The 15,859-nt window shown below is 40.2% G+C and overlaps 1 protein-coding gene across 1 annotated transcript in view; it reads right to left on the minus strand.

Moving 5' to 3' along the window:
• The window catches only part of LOC135704499 (SOX domain-containing protein dichaete-like), a 109,318-nt gene extending 99,345 nt beyond the window's left edge, over positions 1 to 9,973 (minus strand). The window contains exon 1 of the mRNA XM_065225984.1: positions 9,256 to 9,973. The gene's annotated coding sequence lies outside the window, so the exon portion shown is untranslated. The remainder of the gene's footprint in view (positions 1 to 9,255) is intronic.
• Between the last annotated feature and the right edge of the window lie 5,886 nt (positions 9,974 to 15,859).

The raw sequence follows: 15,859 nt of genomic DNA on the forward strand, positions 1-15,859 counted from the left end.
GAACCGGGGACCAACGGCTTTACTTCCCTTCCGAAGGAAGGCGTGATCAGAGATGTTATGCCTCAGAACATCCCGACGGCGCCGACTGGGATTGAACCCAGGCCTGCTGGGGTGAGAGGTAATCACGCTTACCACTACACCACCGGCGCCGCTAGGAACTGTGATATAATAAAGAATTTGAGGGTCATGACATCAACGAACTTTTCAGTCTCGAAGCACTTAATATTACATCACATGTTTGTTTACGTCTCATCTTTTATGTCAAAGATGGATTCCGTCACTTGTAAAATTAAAATTATTGTAGTTAGTTATCTTTATTAAGGAGACTTTCAGCCAAACGCTGGTTCGTCTCCGCACTGTGATATAAAAATTTGGGGTTCTGGCATAAACATGGCCATGGGATCGTCGTCTGGAAATCTGGAACATCCGTAAAATGACCAATCCATAAAACTGATCCATGAGTTCAACGGTTTTTTTTTTCTAATATAAGAAGTAATTTGGGGTCTTAACATAAACATAAACCCGAATGACCATGAAAGCGTTTTCCGGAAGATCCGTTAAAGTGGTGCATCGATGATACTGATTCTAGAACTACGCGGTTCTCTCGAGAACACTTCGAACTGAGAAGTTTTCGAAAAAAAATCATGTTTTTTTCACAATTTCATGTATGAAACACTTTTACTGATGTTCCGGATCTTCCGAATGACGGTCCAATGGCCATACAGGTTCATGTTTATGTCAAGAACCCAAATTCATTCTTATAACACAGTTCCTAATATTTTTTTGAAATAAACTGTGGAGCTCTAGGATCAGTTTCATGGATTTACCAATTTTAAGGATGTTCCAGATCTTTCAGAGTACGGTTTCATGCCCATACAGGTCCATGTTTACGTCCTGACCTATTTTTTCTTATATCACAGTTCCAAGGGATTAAAGAAACTGCTGAGCTCTAGAATCAGTTTCATGGATTTACCAATTTTACCGATGCTCCGAATCTTTCGAAGGACGGTTCCATAGCCATCCGGGTCCATTTTTATGTCACGATTCACAGTTTCAAGTGTTTTCGAAAAAATCGTGGAGCTCTAGGATCAGTTTCATGAACGGATCACTTTTACGGATGTTTTGGATCTTCCTGAGCACGTCCCATGGCCATCCGGGTCCGTGTTTATGTCATGAACCCAAATTCTTTCTTATATCACAGTTCCTAATGTTTTCGAAAAAAAAACCGCGGAGCTCTAGGATCAGTTTCGTGGATTGACCAATTTTACGGATGTTCCGAATCTTCCGGAGGACCGTTCCGTTGTCTCCATGATCCATATATAGGAACCATGTCTGTATTCTGGCTAACTATGAACATTTGTGCCCATTAATCTAATTTACGGATCTTAGCCCACTTTGCAAAACCCATAAACACTCCTTTAAAAAAAGTTTAACGACTCTTTTTGGTTTTGAATAAAATAGACGACCCTATTTTTAATCTTTTTACAGTCAAATTAATTGACAGACCTTAGGAATTCTAGAATTACCACAGTTTTTGAAATTCATCAAGAAATGGCTAAGTTATGCTATTGCAAACTTGCCGTTACACGTTTTTCGGAGGCATCGTATTCAGAGTGTTAAGCATCAAATGCGAAGAAGAAGAAGAAGAAGAAGAAGAAGAAGAAGAAGAAGAAGAAGCTGTAACAAAATGCACGAGATCTAAAAAATTAATATTTAGTAAAATGTTTTCACTCAATCTGTAGATAAAATATGTAGGGTAGCACAGGGCCCAAGTAACAATTTGGGTTTTATGAGGGTACTGTAAACCATGATTTAGACTTGTAGAGTGCTTTAAAACCTCAATAAAACTTATAATGTTACTTGGGGGACAAATGCACCCCGAGTAAAACACCCGATGTGGCATTTCATAGCTATTTCACTCTACATCCTGGGATGTTTGTACAGAAATGCTAGCTGAACTAAAACCGGGATTTCTTTGAAAAACGGCCTAGAGCGTTTTGCATCGGGGTGCATTTTGGACTGTATTCCCCTACCTAGAATTTATTGGAGGGATTGCAAGCTAAAATGTTCTCATCGCGAGATATTCGTGATCAATTAGGAAATTTCGCTTTCATACAGGTCTTACTGTTGTTATCTACTAAATTTTGTGTGTAGCTTGTTGAAAAAATTATCTAAATTGTAATAATAGTAACAAACTTGTCTGAATTACAGATCCTAGCAACAGCGAGCTGGTTCGGTCGACAGCATTAGTGCCTAATCATTTGGGACGCATTTTAAAACTGCAACAATCCATTAGAGGGATACTACACACTTAGTTTTTTCTACCGAGCTCTGCTGTGCAAATCTCGGCAAAACAAAAATTTTACTGAGATCTCAGCAAACATTTCATTTGTTTGCTGAGATTCAGCTTAGCATTATCCAAGACTCAGATTTTTAAGAGGGTTCTGATGACTGTGGACGTCATAGTGGAAAACCTGTATAAGGAGAGAGAGGGAAGGATTAGTAGTTTCCATTTAATTCCACTACCTTATTTGCTTATCCTTGACAGATACGCATATTTCGTCTATAGTAGTACAAGACATTGAAGGAGTCAGCACATTGTAGACGAAATACGCGTATCTGTCAAGGATAAGTAAATATGGTAGTAGAATTAAATGGAAATTACTAATACTTCTCTCTCTTTCTCTCTCTCTCTTTTATATTAAATGAACACCCATTTGTGTTGATTTTGTGTAGTGACAAGTAAGACGATTCATCCAATAGTTGTGAAGTTCAATTAGCGTTGTCCAATTTTTACATTATTTGAAATTACCGATTATTGTCCAGACTAGACTCTTTCGAAAAAAAAAAAAATGATGTGTACATTTTTACGATCGATCGTAAAATCGAAATAACTCCCTTTAGCACAACAACAAAATAGACGAAATGGCTCCAATGTTGGCCAATGGATCTAATATTGGGCCCATCACTAAAAATCTGCTTTTTATTAATTAACATGTCATCGTCACGGTAATAATGGATATTTTTGGTAACTATTGAAAATTTAGTCGATTGCTGAATTTGTGTATGGGCCCAAATTAGGGGCATTTAGGCCGACATTACATCCATTTCCCCTATAATACAAAAAATAAAGTAAGGGTTTCCCGCTTTTTGCTTTGCCCCGTCCCTCTCAAATTTGGGTATATTGAGTATATTTAGTGGCAACTCAATCATACTCTAAGCACGCAGAAATTATTGTCCTCTACGGCATTTTTTTTTTCCGAAATCACAACAGCTGAACATTCATTGAAACCTCAAACTTTATTTTGTATTTCTTCAAAACTAGTTTCAAAACCCATTCAACGTTATTAAAATGATCGAACCTTGTCATTGTTGTGGAGTTTTAGTTTTGTGTAAAATTTTGCCGAACAGTTCAGCTGTTGAGATTTCGGTCAAAATTACCGAATTCGGAGTTGATTTTTAAATGTGTATGCCCAGCTTTAAGGAGGGAGGGGGAGTTTATAATTTTGAGACAAGCAATGCATTGGGTATAGGAAAAACGTCACGAAAGGAGGGAGGGAGGTTAATTTTTCCTCACACAGTTCGAAAAAGTAGTGTAAATTTCTGTTCAATATGATTCACAAAAATGGAGCGTCACATATCATATACGTTTACATCATATATCATATCATATTGTGTACAAAAGCCCATCTTTGTAAAAAACATTGTTTGCAATTTGCTCGGTGGCGTGAAACGAAATTCAAGTCTACGTGAATGAATGTTCACATCACAATTAAAACTCAGAATTTTTATCTGTGCGGTTTACACCTGGGGGCAAGACAGCTATCGATCATGAGTAAAACTGAAGTTAATTTTGAGTAACTCTGAGTAACTCACGCTGCTCAATGTCTTATATACACATAGCAACCTGATTGGTATATAGAGTTTAGTGACGTTTAACGCACGCACACTAACGGGAGCAACACCGTGTAAAGTTGTTTATTATTTTCCTCTGGCTAACCTAAAAAATGTATGAAAGTAGATCTGTCAAAATGAGTTTGACATCGATTTGTTATGTATTTTCCTCGGATATTCACTAACACACTCTCACATATCGCACCAATACAACCGAACGTGAAAATCTCTATTGAAAATAATGTTTAAACCGATGCTGTCAAGCAAAGGAAGTTGGCGTGTTTTCTTGGAATTTCTGTATAGGGACTTTTGGGTTGATTCGATAGGTTCGAATTAGACTAAAATAATTCAATAAATTCAATTCTTAGAGCAATACAGTTTGTAGCACTGCTGCCATCTCTCCTGTCAGTGTTGAAATCAATCTTCTGTAATTTTTTTTAATTGGACCGCTAAAATGCCTTAAATAGTCGTTTTTCTATTTATTCAGTTTCTGATATTTATTCACCATTAAATACATCCAGTTTAACTTCACAATTGCTTGTTTTAATAAACTTTAATTAATTGCTAGAGGCAATACATCTGGCAACGCTTTTTCAATGATACATTTACGATTGCTGGCAAAGCGCTAAAGTTGAAGTGGTTTTCTTTCGCTGGCGAAGCTGGCCAAATCTGGCCTAGAATCAGCAGCTACATAATATGCCACAATCAGCAGTCAAGGACCAATTCTATTAACCACGAAGGAAGCTTAAATCTCAGGTTGTACTTCAGGTAACCAAAAAGGAGCATTCTCCTTTTGGAACGGGTAACTCCCGTCACTCCTGTATCGTCCTAGGCCGTGTCAATCCTCACCAATGAGGGAAGGCGCCTGAATGGCATCCAAGCCACACACGAACGACAAGCCCCGTAAAACCGACGTGTAGTCAAACCACCACAGTAGCATTTCGTTTGTCCGCAATTCGATTTCTAAACGCACGATTCGATCTGTCAAATGAGCAAACAGATGCTGCAAACGAAATATGCTGTCAGACGATATTTCTTTGATCAGAAAATCGAGACTACTTTGATAATTTTTGAGTAAATATGAGTAACTCAAATTTACTCGCTGCAAATATATTTACTCTGAGTGCAGCTGTCTTGCCCCCAGGTTTACACTTATGGTGGCTCCCTAGGCTGATTATTTTCAAAAATCACCTTCAGCATGAAGTACCGTATGCGTGATAATGTTTTTCTTTGCATGCACCTGTAGCCTATAGCTCATACCGTAGTAGGCTGTGTATAAAAGAAAATGATTTATTTAGTTTGACAGTTGCACCATGACGAAGTGGCAGCGTATTCGTGATTTGTCCCACGTGCAAATGTCGCAAAAAGACATTTCAATCGCCGTAGGAGTGTCCCGGTGAACTGTCAAAAGGGTTTTAAAGGGTGTCCACGATGAAATTGCCACACTATGAGATTGCTCTAACTTTTTAACCGTTGGGTAGAATTTAATGAAAATTTGGGTGGATTTAGTTCATAGTGCATTATTTACATCCTGCAAGTTTTAAAGTCCTGTGATCAAAACTCGCGGAAATGGAGTCGAAAGAACAGTTCGTGCGTGATAAAATCTTGCGCATTCATCACGAGAACAAGGATCTCTCGCATCGTTCCATCGCTAAAACGTTGGGAATCGCGAATTCCACGGTGTCGCGAGTGATTAAGCGGTTCGAGGAACGGTTGACCACCGATCGGAAGCCCAGAAGTGAAGGAAAAAGTATTCCGTACAACACCAAAAATCACAACCGCGTAGTTGGGGCCTTCAACCGAAATCCGAACGCCTCCGTTAGGGATGTGGCTAAAAAGCTGCACCTAAGCCGAAGTTTTGTCCAGAAGGCCAAAACTAAGGCTGGGCTTCGAACGTTCAAGGTACAAAAGGCCCCTAATCGCGACGAGAAGCAGAACAAGTCCACCAAAACCCGTGCCAGGAAGTTGTACCTCAACATGCTGACGAAAGTTGAATGCTGCATCATGGACGACGAAACATATGTGAAGGCCGACTTCAAACAGATCCCCGGCAACCTGTTTTTCACGGCCAAGGATAAGTTCAGTGTTCCGGAGCATGTCCGCACTCAGAAGATGTCCAAATTTGCGAAGAAATTCCTGGTTTGGCAAGCCATCTGCACGTGCGGGAAGCGGAGTGCACCTTTCGTGACCCAGGACACGATGAACGGACAGGTGTACATAAAAGAGTGCCTCCAGAAGCGGCTGCTTCCTCTCCTGAAGGCCCACAACGTCCCAACAATCTTCTGGCCGGATTTGGCCTCATGCCACTACTCCAAGGACGTGCTGAAGTGGTATGCGGACAATAAGGTCAATTTCGTGCCGAAAATGTTCAACCCTCCCAACACTCCGGAGCTCCGCCCCATCGAGAAGTACTGGGCGATTATGAAGCAGCACCTTCTTAAACGACCTAAGGTAGTGAAGACAGTCGAGGAACTGAAGAAAATATGGGTTTACATGCAAAAAACGGTTGATTCACAGGTTGTGCAGAATCTTATGGCCGGGGTTAAGGCCAAGGTGCGGGCATTTGCGTATGGACTGTAAATAAAATACGAGTAAAATGGTAAAATGAAGTTTAATAGTTATTTCTCAATCCCTGAAAATTTGATGGCAATCGGATGAAAACTCGAATTTTGCGAATCAATTTTGTGTGTGGCAATTTCATCGTGGACACCCTTTAGACCGAGAAAAGAAAGGACAACTATCCGCGAAGGTGGCCACAGGTCGTCCGAGGTCAGCTCGGGTTCCGAGTGTTATCGCTGCTATCAAAAGGAAGATTCGGTGAATCCAGTGCGTTCAATAAGGAAAATGGCAAATGAACACGGGATCAGTGACTTTACGGCACGGAAGATCGTAAAAGAATATTGCGGGGCGAAGTCGAGGGCACGAAAAAAAAACTCACATGATTACCAACCGCATCCGGGAGCTACTAGTCGAGCGATGCAAGAAAATCTTGAACTTCCTTAAGCGAAAAAATCCAGTAATCCTGTTCACTGACGAGAGCATGTTTACCGTCGATCCCGTATCAAATTCCAGAACCGACCGGTACAAGAACGTGTCGGAGCATCCTGCTAGCGTTATGGTGTTTGGATTGGTGGCTTCCGATGGCAAAAAAAATGGACCCGGTGTTCATTCCAGAAGGCGACAAGGTCAACACGGAGGTAATTTTTAAGTATGTATGTTCTTCCGTGGAACAGTACGGTCCGAAGCCATATGTTGTATTTCATAATTGCATACAATTGCATACAATATATGGAATATTGCATGACATGTCTCATAAATTTACACGATTTATAATGTAAATTTGTATGATTTATGACGCTCGATTTATGTGCATCATAGTAACGGAAATTTACACTCCTTTTTTTTAGCTGTGTACGTATATATCGCCGCCTGTGCTATGCACCAAGCGAGGCACAAAGCCCATTATTGTTCGGAAAAGGGATGGAAGCTCTTATACTTGGACAGCCGAACTACTAGTCATAGCCGCGAATCCTGGCAGCTAGTCAATGGACGTGTGTGTGCTTTCCCTGCGAAAAAAAAATAAAACTCTATTGATCCATCCACACCAAGAAGAAGGGACCGAAGGAGTACTCCATTTGAAGCTCGGAAAAGCTGATGATCGCACTCAAGCAGACCAGTTTTGGTGAGATCATTCCATTTTTAAACATAAATTAGGAATTTGATGTACATTTGGTGAGATCCTTCAATTATACTACATTATATAAACCATTCATTATATCACATATGTTTGTTAAATTCACTCTTACATACACACTTAGAAATACCTAATCTTACACGAGACGGAATCCATCTTTGACATGAAGGATGAGACGTAAACATGTAAAATTAAGTGCTCCGAGACTGAAAAGTTCAAAAGTACGTTTGATTGCGCTGAATTGCGCGTCTATTATGACTCAATTTTATTTCAAAATTGACGCTCGTATATGTCAGTCTCAGAGTACCTAAATTTACGTCAATTGTCTAAGTGTGTAGCTCGGAGTGTTTAGTACGGTATGTCCACGTATCCTTCCACCCCTGTAGGTTCACGAAATGCATAGCTGATTAAATATATTTATTTAAACTCGAATCATTTCACATCTTTGCCGCAAATGCAACGCCGTGGGCCTATCATATGTCAGATATGCTGTAAACACCAATGTTGACAAAAAAATTAGGCGTTATCTAACCTAATCATTTTCCAGGATGCTTTCTCGTACTGGCTGCATTTTTAGATTAGATGGCCGTGGGCCTGTGTCAGATATGCTGTAAACACCAATGTTGACAAAAAAATTAGGCGTTATCTAACCTAATCATTTTCCAGGATGCTTTCTCGTACTGGCTGCATTTTTAGATTAGATTAGATTAGATTAGATTAGTTGGAAATGCTATCTAACATGAAGCTTTAGCGTGATAATCTATTAGCTAGAGAAAGGTCTGAAGAGGGTAGGTAGATAGTTCCGCTAGAGTACGACAGTATGAAAATTGAATGGAAGTTGAAATGAGCGAAGCGCCATTAATGCGACAGTACTAGTCAAACCCACACATCTTTACCTAACTCATTGAATGGACGAGGAGATTTGAAGTATTTCTTCAATCTACAGGCGTTTGACCTGTGCCTCTTCAGACCTTTATCTAGCTAATAAATTATCACACTAAAGCTTCATGTTAGAGAGCATTTCCAACCAATTCTGAAAATCGTAACCTTCACGAATGAAGTAACATAAAAACACCCTGAATGAAGTTAGTGGGCACTTGAAACTGGAGTGCTGATAAAAATCAGTAGCTGAAAACTGATGATGTCCATTTATGCTAGCAGCTAGCAGACATTACTGACTGAGCGAAGGCGGGCCCCCCTAAAGACGGTAGCAACTGCGATGAATATTTTGACAGTAATCAAATCCTGAAACAATCATACGAACTCAAACCTTTTCGCAAACTGCTTCCTAATCCACCGTCACTGCGTCGGCATTTGCTCTTTTATCATCCCAGCGGCAGCTGTTTTGATAAGAAATTTCCTATGCAAATGGCATCCCTCGCACCGCCTTAAAATCGTCAAATAAACATTTGACAATCCAGAGAATCAACTGTTTATTTTAACAATTCAGGCAAACATCTTAAAAAGCCGTCCCCAAACATTGGAAACAGCAGCACATAGAATATGAATGGTGAAATGGAGAAAAACGACGACGACGACGACGACAGTAAACGAAAATATGCAAATTAGCATAATAATCAAACCCGCAGCCTGGTCGGGCGACAGGCGAACGTCATCGGCAGCTACAGCATATGGCTTTTTTCAAAGATGTTTAAAAAGTTGCCTACATTTCTTAGTGGTGGTCGTTGTTGTTGTTATTGTTGTCCTCCACTGCTCCCGTATCTATCTGACGCTTCACTGCTTCTGATCCGTTTTGACAGTGGGTGTGATATTTATAAACACATTATTCTGCAGTTGGTGTCACTTGAGTATGCACTTTTGTACGGCTATTCTTCTTTTTCTTCTTTGAAACTTTTGCCTTCTTCCTTAACACTTGGTGCTTTTACATGCTTTTCACTATCACATAACACTTCGTTGGCACGTTTGTAGTTTTCAGCATAATTTGAAATTCTCGATCAGGGCTGGAGATTTTCCTCTTCCTTGAATTTTCCACCGACACAAAACTGAGCGACGGCACCCGCGGTTGAAATATTCACGCGGTTAACCCACAGCAGCCACCCGTCACACGCTAACTGTCACAATAATGGGCCCAACGACGCTTGGTGCGACATTTTTCCGCGACAAAACCGACGGCGCGACCGACAAATGCCAGAATGCTAATTAAGTGATTTATTTATTCTTATTCTGCCAATACACCATCCAACCGAGTTTAAAAATCCCTCTTGACGCGCTAGCAAACGCAACTCTTCCTATATGTGTTGTTTGTATAATTGATAATAAAACATCCAAACTTGCAAAAACCTTCGACGTAACTGACATTTAACGATACTTGTTTACAGCAGCAGCAGCAGCAGCAGCAACAACAACAGCAACCAATGATCCCGGGGGTCGCGCAAAGTTCGTGGGAGCCGCGCCCGTGAGCGGGGGGCCGATGATGTTTTCGAGGATTCAGAGCGATGAGAGAACCTGTTCCGAGCACCCATGGCTCGTACCTGCAGACGGGTGGACATTAGAGAGCGGAGAGTGAACGGCAGTGGTGAGATAGAGCGAACACTCTCCCGGAGGATATTCGCAACCCCCCTTGGCGATGCAAAGAAGAAGAGAATTGCAAGAGAGCATGGTTTGGGGCTTGCTGAGCATGCGCTGCCGCCCTCGGAGTCGTCCCTAGTAGGCTCTGCAGTGTTTCCAAGAGGCGTTGGCCTTTGAAGCAAAGAGCGTAGGAGAGCCTTCAATGGCTGCTTGCGAGCGTACGAAGAAGCGGGACAACCCTAGATAGCGCCGGGTTAAGACTCTATTCCAAGATTGGAACAAGTGCTTTGACTGGTGTGCGTGCCGTCTGAAGCAACATAACAGCAGAGGGAGGGGAAATTCGAATCGGAAAACGCATGGAAAACGTGGCAACAGTGCTTCGGGCAGGGCAGGGTTGCCTATCATATGTTTTCCTTTGTTGGCATTGTTCCTCTTGTTCCAAAGTCTATTCCATCTCACTTCCCCCTTAGACGACGGCCAGGCGACGACGCTAGGGCCCGGCTCCGGCAGTCGACGTTGTTACGCCTGAAGGCCGGAGTGGCGCGGCGTGGCCTTTTCTGGCTGTGTCAGTGTAACAAACGATGAATTCTAATTGGATAAAAGGAAATAGCTACATTTTACAAGTTCGACTGTGCCAAGGCTCTCCGGGCTTTGTGCGAGCGTCTCTCTGTGTTCGTACCTGAATGGCATGGCAGTATTCTCTCTTTTCTTGTAAGGTATATGCTTTCTTTTCGTTTTCTTCCTTTCTTCCCCGTGAAAAGAGAAACATTTCAGCTTTTTTCTTCTCTTTTATCCTCTGTTATTCGCCTTTTGGCCTCTTTGTCAGAGTGAAAATGCGCTCGCTCGGTCTCTCGTTCTCTTTCTCTCTCACTCACTCCTTCGCCCATTCGTTGGACTGAATCGGGTGGGTGGCCTTTTGTTGTGTGTGAAACTCCGTAAAAGGATGTAGTATTCTCGGTGCTTTTCAGTTCCCTTTTCAGGAGTGTGTTATTTTGTAGTCGATCAATGTGCTACATACAACAACGGCACTGAAGAGTAGATAGGCACGAGGCGAGCGCGGAAGATCTCTGAATGGAACGCACTGTTTCCTCTGTTGGAAGCATATTCTGTGTAGGAGTAGTTCCTTTTCATGCGCTGCTCTAGAAAGGTAGCAAAATTTAGTTTTTTTTTTTTAAGAAACTGCCGCTTTTGGGATGATTGTTCCGAATAGTTTTCGGAATGAGGTGGAGTCTTATTGGAATTCGTTCAATGGCAACATAGTTCAGTTTTTGGGATCGCTTGACAGAAATATGTTGAACTTTAGGTGTTCAGAAATGGAGGGATTTTTTGAACGCCAGTCATTGCCATCTGCAGGACACATGAAAATGAACTTTCAACTTTCCACAACTCAATGTCGAGTTATAGAAGCATAGCAAAAATTAATGTCATAAAAGTAAGAAGCTGACTGTCGAGATTTTTCCCGATCGATTCTGTGACAGGTGCAAGACACTGTTCCTTGGGGGCTTTTGATCATACTTAAAATTTGAGCAGCTCGCGTTGCTCAACATCATCTACACATAGCAACCTAACCACAAGGCAATGGAAAGGCAATTGTACTTTCGTAAGGAACTACAAAATCGATGGAAGATTTAAATGGTAACTATACGGAACAGCCCTAGAGGTAAGACAGCTTTTGATTTTCGAGTAAATTTTGAGTAACTCTCAGTAACTCGTGCTGCTCACTGTTCAATACACGCAGCAACTCAGTAACCTGATTTGTGTGGTCTGTGTCTTGCAAACGAACTGTTAATACGAAAGAATAATTGAAATTCATCTGCACTTAAATTATATAAAGCATATCTTTTCAAAAGGACGTATGTAATATTGGATAGGAAATTACAAACAGTGGATAGCAATGTCCATATGTGATTATTAAATCCTATTTAAAAGTTAATGCTATTTTTAAATCTGTTTCTGCTATTAGTAGGATGAAGGGATTACGTTTAAGAGAAATGTGAAAAAATTGAGTTTTCGAAAACTCGGACAAGACTTTCTATAAACCAAAATGATACACTTTTTACTTGTGTACTACTCACATACACCTTGATTGATTAGAGATGAACCAGCCTAAGGCTGAAAGTGTCGTTAATAAAAGAAAAAAAAAAAAAAAACCTTGATTGATTCGTCGGTATCACACCTTGTTACATGCACCCTGCATGATTCGTCTTTTTGACAGAGCGGTTTTCACATACGTCAAATCAGATAAGCTCGGAAAGCATTGAGGAATTGTAGGTTGTTGGGTTTATTTGCATAGCTACCCAGAGTTGTGAAATAATCCATGTTAAAAGCGGAGATGAGAGAACTTCTTCTCCGACATTATCAACGTCCTCACGTAGGGTAGAGAACTACTTCGGCCTAATCACCAATTTTGGGCCTATCGAGCAGCAAACTTCAAATAAGTCCATGATTTCAGAGTAAACAAGTCAATTATGCGTTTGGTACGATACCGCGTGATATGAAGGTTTGCACACATTATTCTCAAAAACAAAAGAAGCGCTCCGACCGAATCATGTTTTATCTTCATCCGATAGGCCGAAGTGAATTCATTGGCGTTTCAATGGCGTGTCAATGCGTTAGGCCGAGTTTAGAATCCGTAGGCCGAGTTTGGCGTCAAGAAGCAGTGTTAGACTTTTGACAATATCTCAACGATTGGTTTCTCTTTATCAAATCTTACGGTGCGTACGGAAAGGTTAATAAATTTGGAAGTCATCAGTAATAATAACATTCCGTTTGGTGCTAAACTGCGCTAGATTAAGAGAGACTAAGAGCGGATTGTGCTTAGTAGGCCGGAAATGGGGTAGTTAACCCTACCGCAGTGCGAACATAGATTCGGATGGTGTTGCGTACCATCTACGCTGGAGTGCAGATGGATGACGAAAAGTAGAGGAGGCGAATGAACCACGAATTGCACCAGCTGCTGGGAGAACCATTCATCGTGAAAATTGCAAAAATTGGGCGACAACGGTGGACTGGGCACGTTGTAAGAATGCCGCACGACGATTCAGTGAAAATGTTTCTCGAAAGTGACCCAACAGGAACAAGAAGAAGAGGCGCGCATCGCTCAAGGTGGATCGACCAAGTAGAAGGCGACCCACGGACTCTTAGTCAAGCGTGATTGGTAACCCTAGCAGCACACTTGTCACTGAACAATTGTGGTTACTTGTGTCCAACTTATTCCAGTCACAATCAAGTTGCAACAACTCATTGTGGTGGAAGTGTGTTGCTTGGGAAGGTAAGTAAGAACGTTTAAGTTTTTTTATTAATTTTCCTTGATTTGTTTTCCGTCGATCTTGTTTTCCGTGCTGAGTACCAATGCTACTGACGCCAGAGAGGCAGCTCCCACACCTGGACCCTACCTATCAACCCATCAGCTCATAGACCAGGGACCAACGGCTTTACTTCCCTGGTTTGAATGATCAGAGATGATATGCCTCAGAATATCCCGGTGGCGCCGACTGGGATTGAACCCAGGCGTGCTGGGGTGAGAGGTTATCACGCTTACCAATGCACCACCGGCACCGCTTGCATTTAAATTTGATGAAAGATAAATAGAGTTTAAATAATGTCAAAGTTAAGTAAAACTTTTAATAAAGTTTAATGAAGGTCAAGATACAGTTTAGTTACATTTTAATTAAAGATATGTTATAGCTAAGCTAAAGTTAACATAAAGCTGAGTGATAGTTTAGTTGATGTTTAAATGAAGCTGAATCCGAACAGGAAGTCCGAAGCCGAATTCCAACAGCGAGTCCGAAGCTGGAACACGACAGGGAATCCGAAGCCGGATCTCTAAACATTAAGTTAAATTTAAGTTACTCTTTAGTTAAAGTTAAGCTAAAGTTAAGGTGCAAATCAGATTGGATTCACCCTTTGTATATATTAGTATGTTTTAGCGATTTGAGCTTATGTATTGGATATGGTGCAAGGATACTAACACATGTACTAAACTCGTGTTTATTTTCCTAAAGGTGGGAAGTATTGTAATCTCGCAGATTTAAATTTAACTATAAGATTATCTGAGGCCCCTAAATAATGGATATAAGCATATTGATACTAGTATAGACTAATACTAGCATACAAGGAAGATCAACAGCTGACCGAAGATACAATCGTTGCAACTGCATATGAGGGTCATGACCAGCAGAATCATCATTTCTGGCATCATCATTGCACATGCTGAATCATTTCTTCAGTTTCCTCGGTCATTTTATCACAATCAAAAATACTTCCTTCCGTTTCCATATTCTTAAATAAATCCATATTTTCAATTTACCCGAGTGAGAAACTCTGCAGTTAAAAGCATTAAAAGTCTCCCGTACACTTCCGGAACCAAGTATGTCTCATTGTCGATTCCGAACCTCTGGACTTCATTTGCATCTATGAGCTTATAATGGAACTCATAATCACTATCATCATTATTGACCGAATATTCTGAATCTGATTTCGAAATCACAGTGCGCCCAGGATACGCAGAAGTCACGCACAAATTGAACACAATTTTTGTATACATTAGTAAGCTGTCAGTGCTGCCAAAAGTTAATTTAGTATTGAGACATTATTTCTCTTATTACTCGATATAATCATGCTTGCAATAGGAATGCATTATTATGTATTATAAACATAAATTTGAAATAATGCTAGCAACCAACTGAAAGTAAACACACACACCGTCTGAGACTGTGCCAGCAAAACAGGACTGGTAGTGTGTTTTTTTGTCTCCTTCCACCATTCTCACCGTTGTTTGACAATGATGATGACGTCATATATTTTGCATCGTTCAAGAGAATACCACAACAGGAAAGTGATAGTACGGCGCCGGGGGGAAACGATTGACATTTCCGTATTTTCACGTAGCTCATTTGCATAGTTTTCACGATTTTGAGCTTACCGCCGCGGATTTTCTCGCGTTTAATTGATAGTTGGGTTATAGACCCAGCTCGTAAAGCAGTGTATAAGACAGGAAAGTGTTGGGAATCGTATTAAAATAGGCAATGAAGTTAAAATTACATTTTTGAAGTGTGTTTGTGTACTGTTTCGAGAAGGTGTGTGTTGATGACCCAAAACAAAGAATTGAGATGGGAAGTTTTTTATAATAATAATGTAAAATCCCAGATTTTTCTGAGCTGTATGGCAAGGTAAGTGCTTTATGATTTTGCTTATGGTATTTCCACCTTTCACTGAGAGTCGGAATAGTTGCAAAATTCGGTGATTACAGTAGTGATTCTCAAACACACAGACACTCGCAAAAATGAGCTTGTATGTAGTGGAATTTTTCAACTTGACTTCCACCTTAAGATAAAGTGAAGTTAAAATTATGTTAAATTAAATTAATGTTAAGTAAATGTTAAGATAAATTAGTTGCTTTGTACAAGTTTAGTAAAGTAAGTTAACATAAAATAAAGTTCAGTTAAAATTAGGGTAAAGTTAAGAGAAGTTTTATTAAAATTTATGATAAAGTTGAGTTAAAATTGTGTTTGTGTTCAGGAAAAGATAAGTTGATGTTAACATAAACTTATAGTTATGTCGAGTGAATGAGATAAATTTAAATTAATTTTTTTTATATCTTTATTATAAAAAAAAAAAAAAAAAAAAATAATTAAAGTTTAGCTAATGTTAAGTTAAAATTATGTTAAAGTTAAGTTAAAGTTAAGTTAAAGTTAAGTTAAAGTTAAGCTAAAGTTAAGTTAAAGTTAAGTTAAAGTTAAG

The sequence above is a fragment of the Ochlerotatus camptorhynchus genome, unplaced genomic scaffold (genome assembly GCF_037179485.1).
Source record: "Ochlerotatus camptorhynchus isolate MF236.1 unplaced genomic scaffold, CSIRO-AGI_Acam_v1.1 ptg000242l, whole genome shotgun sequence".
In the NCBI taxonomy this organism is placed as follows: Eukaryota; Metazoa; Arthropoda; class Insecta; order Diptera; family Culicidae; genus Ochlerotatus; species Ochlerotatus camptorhynchus.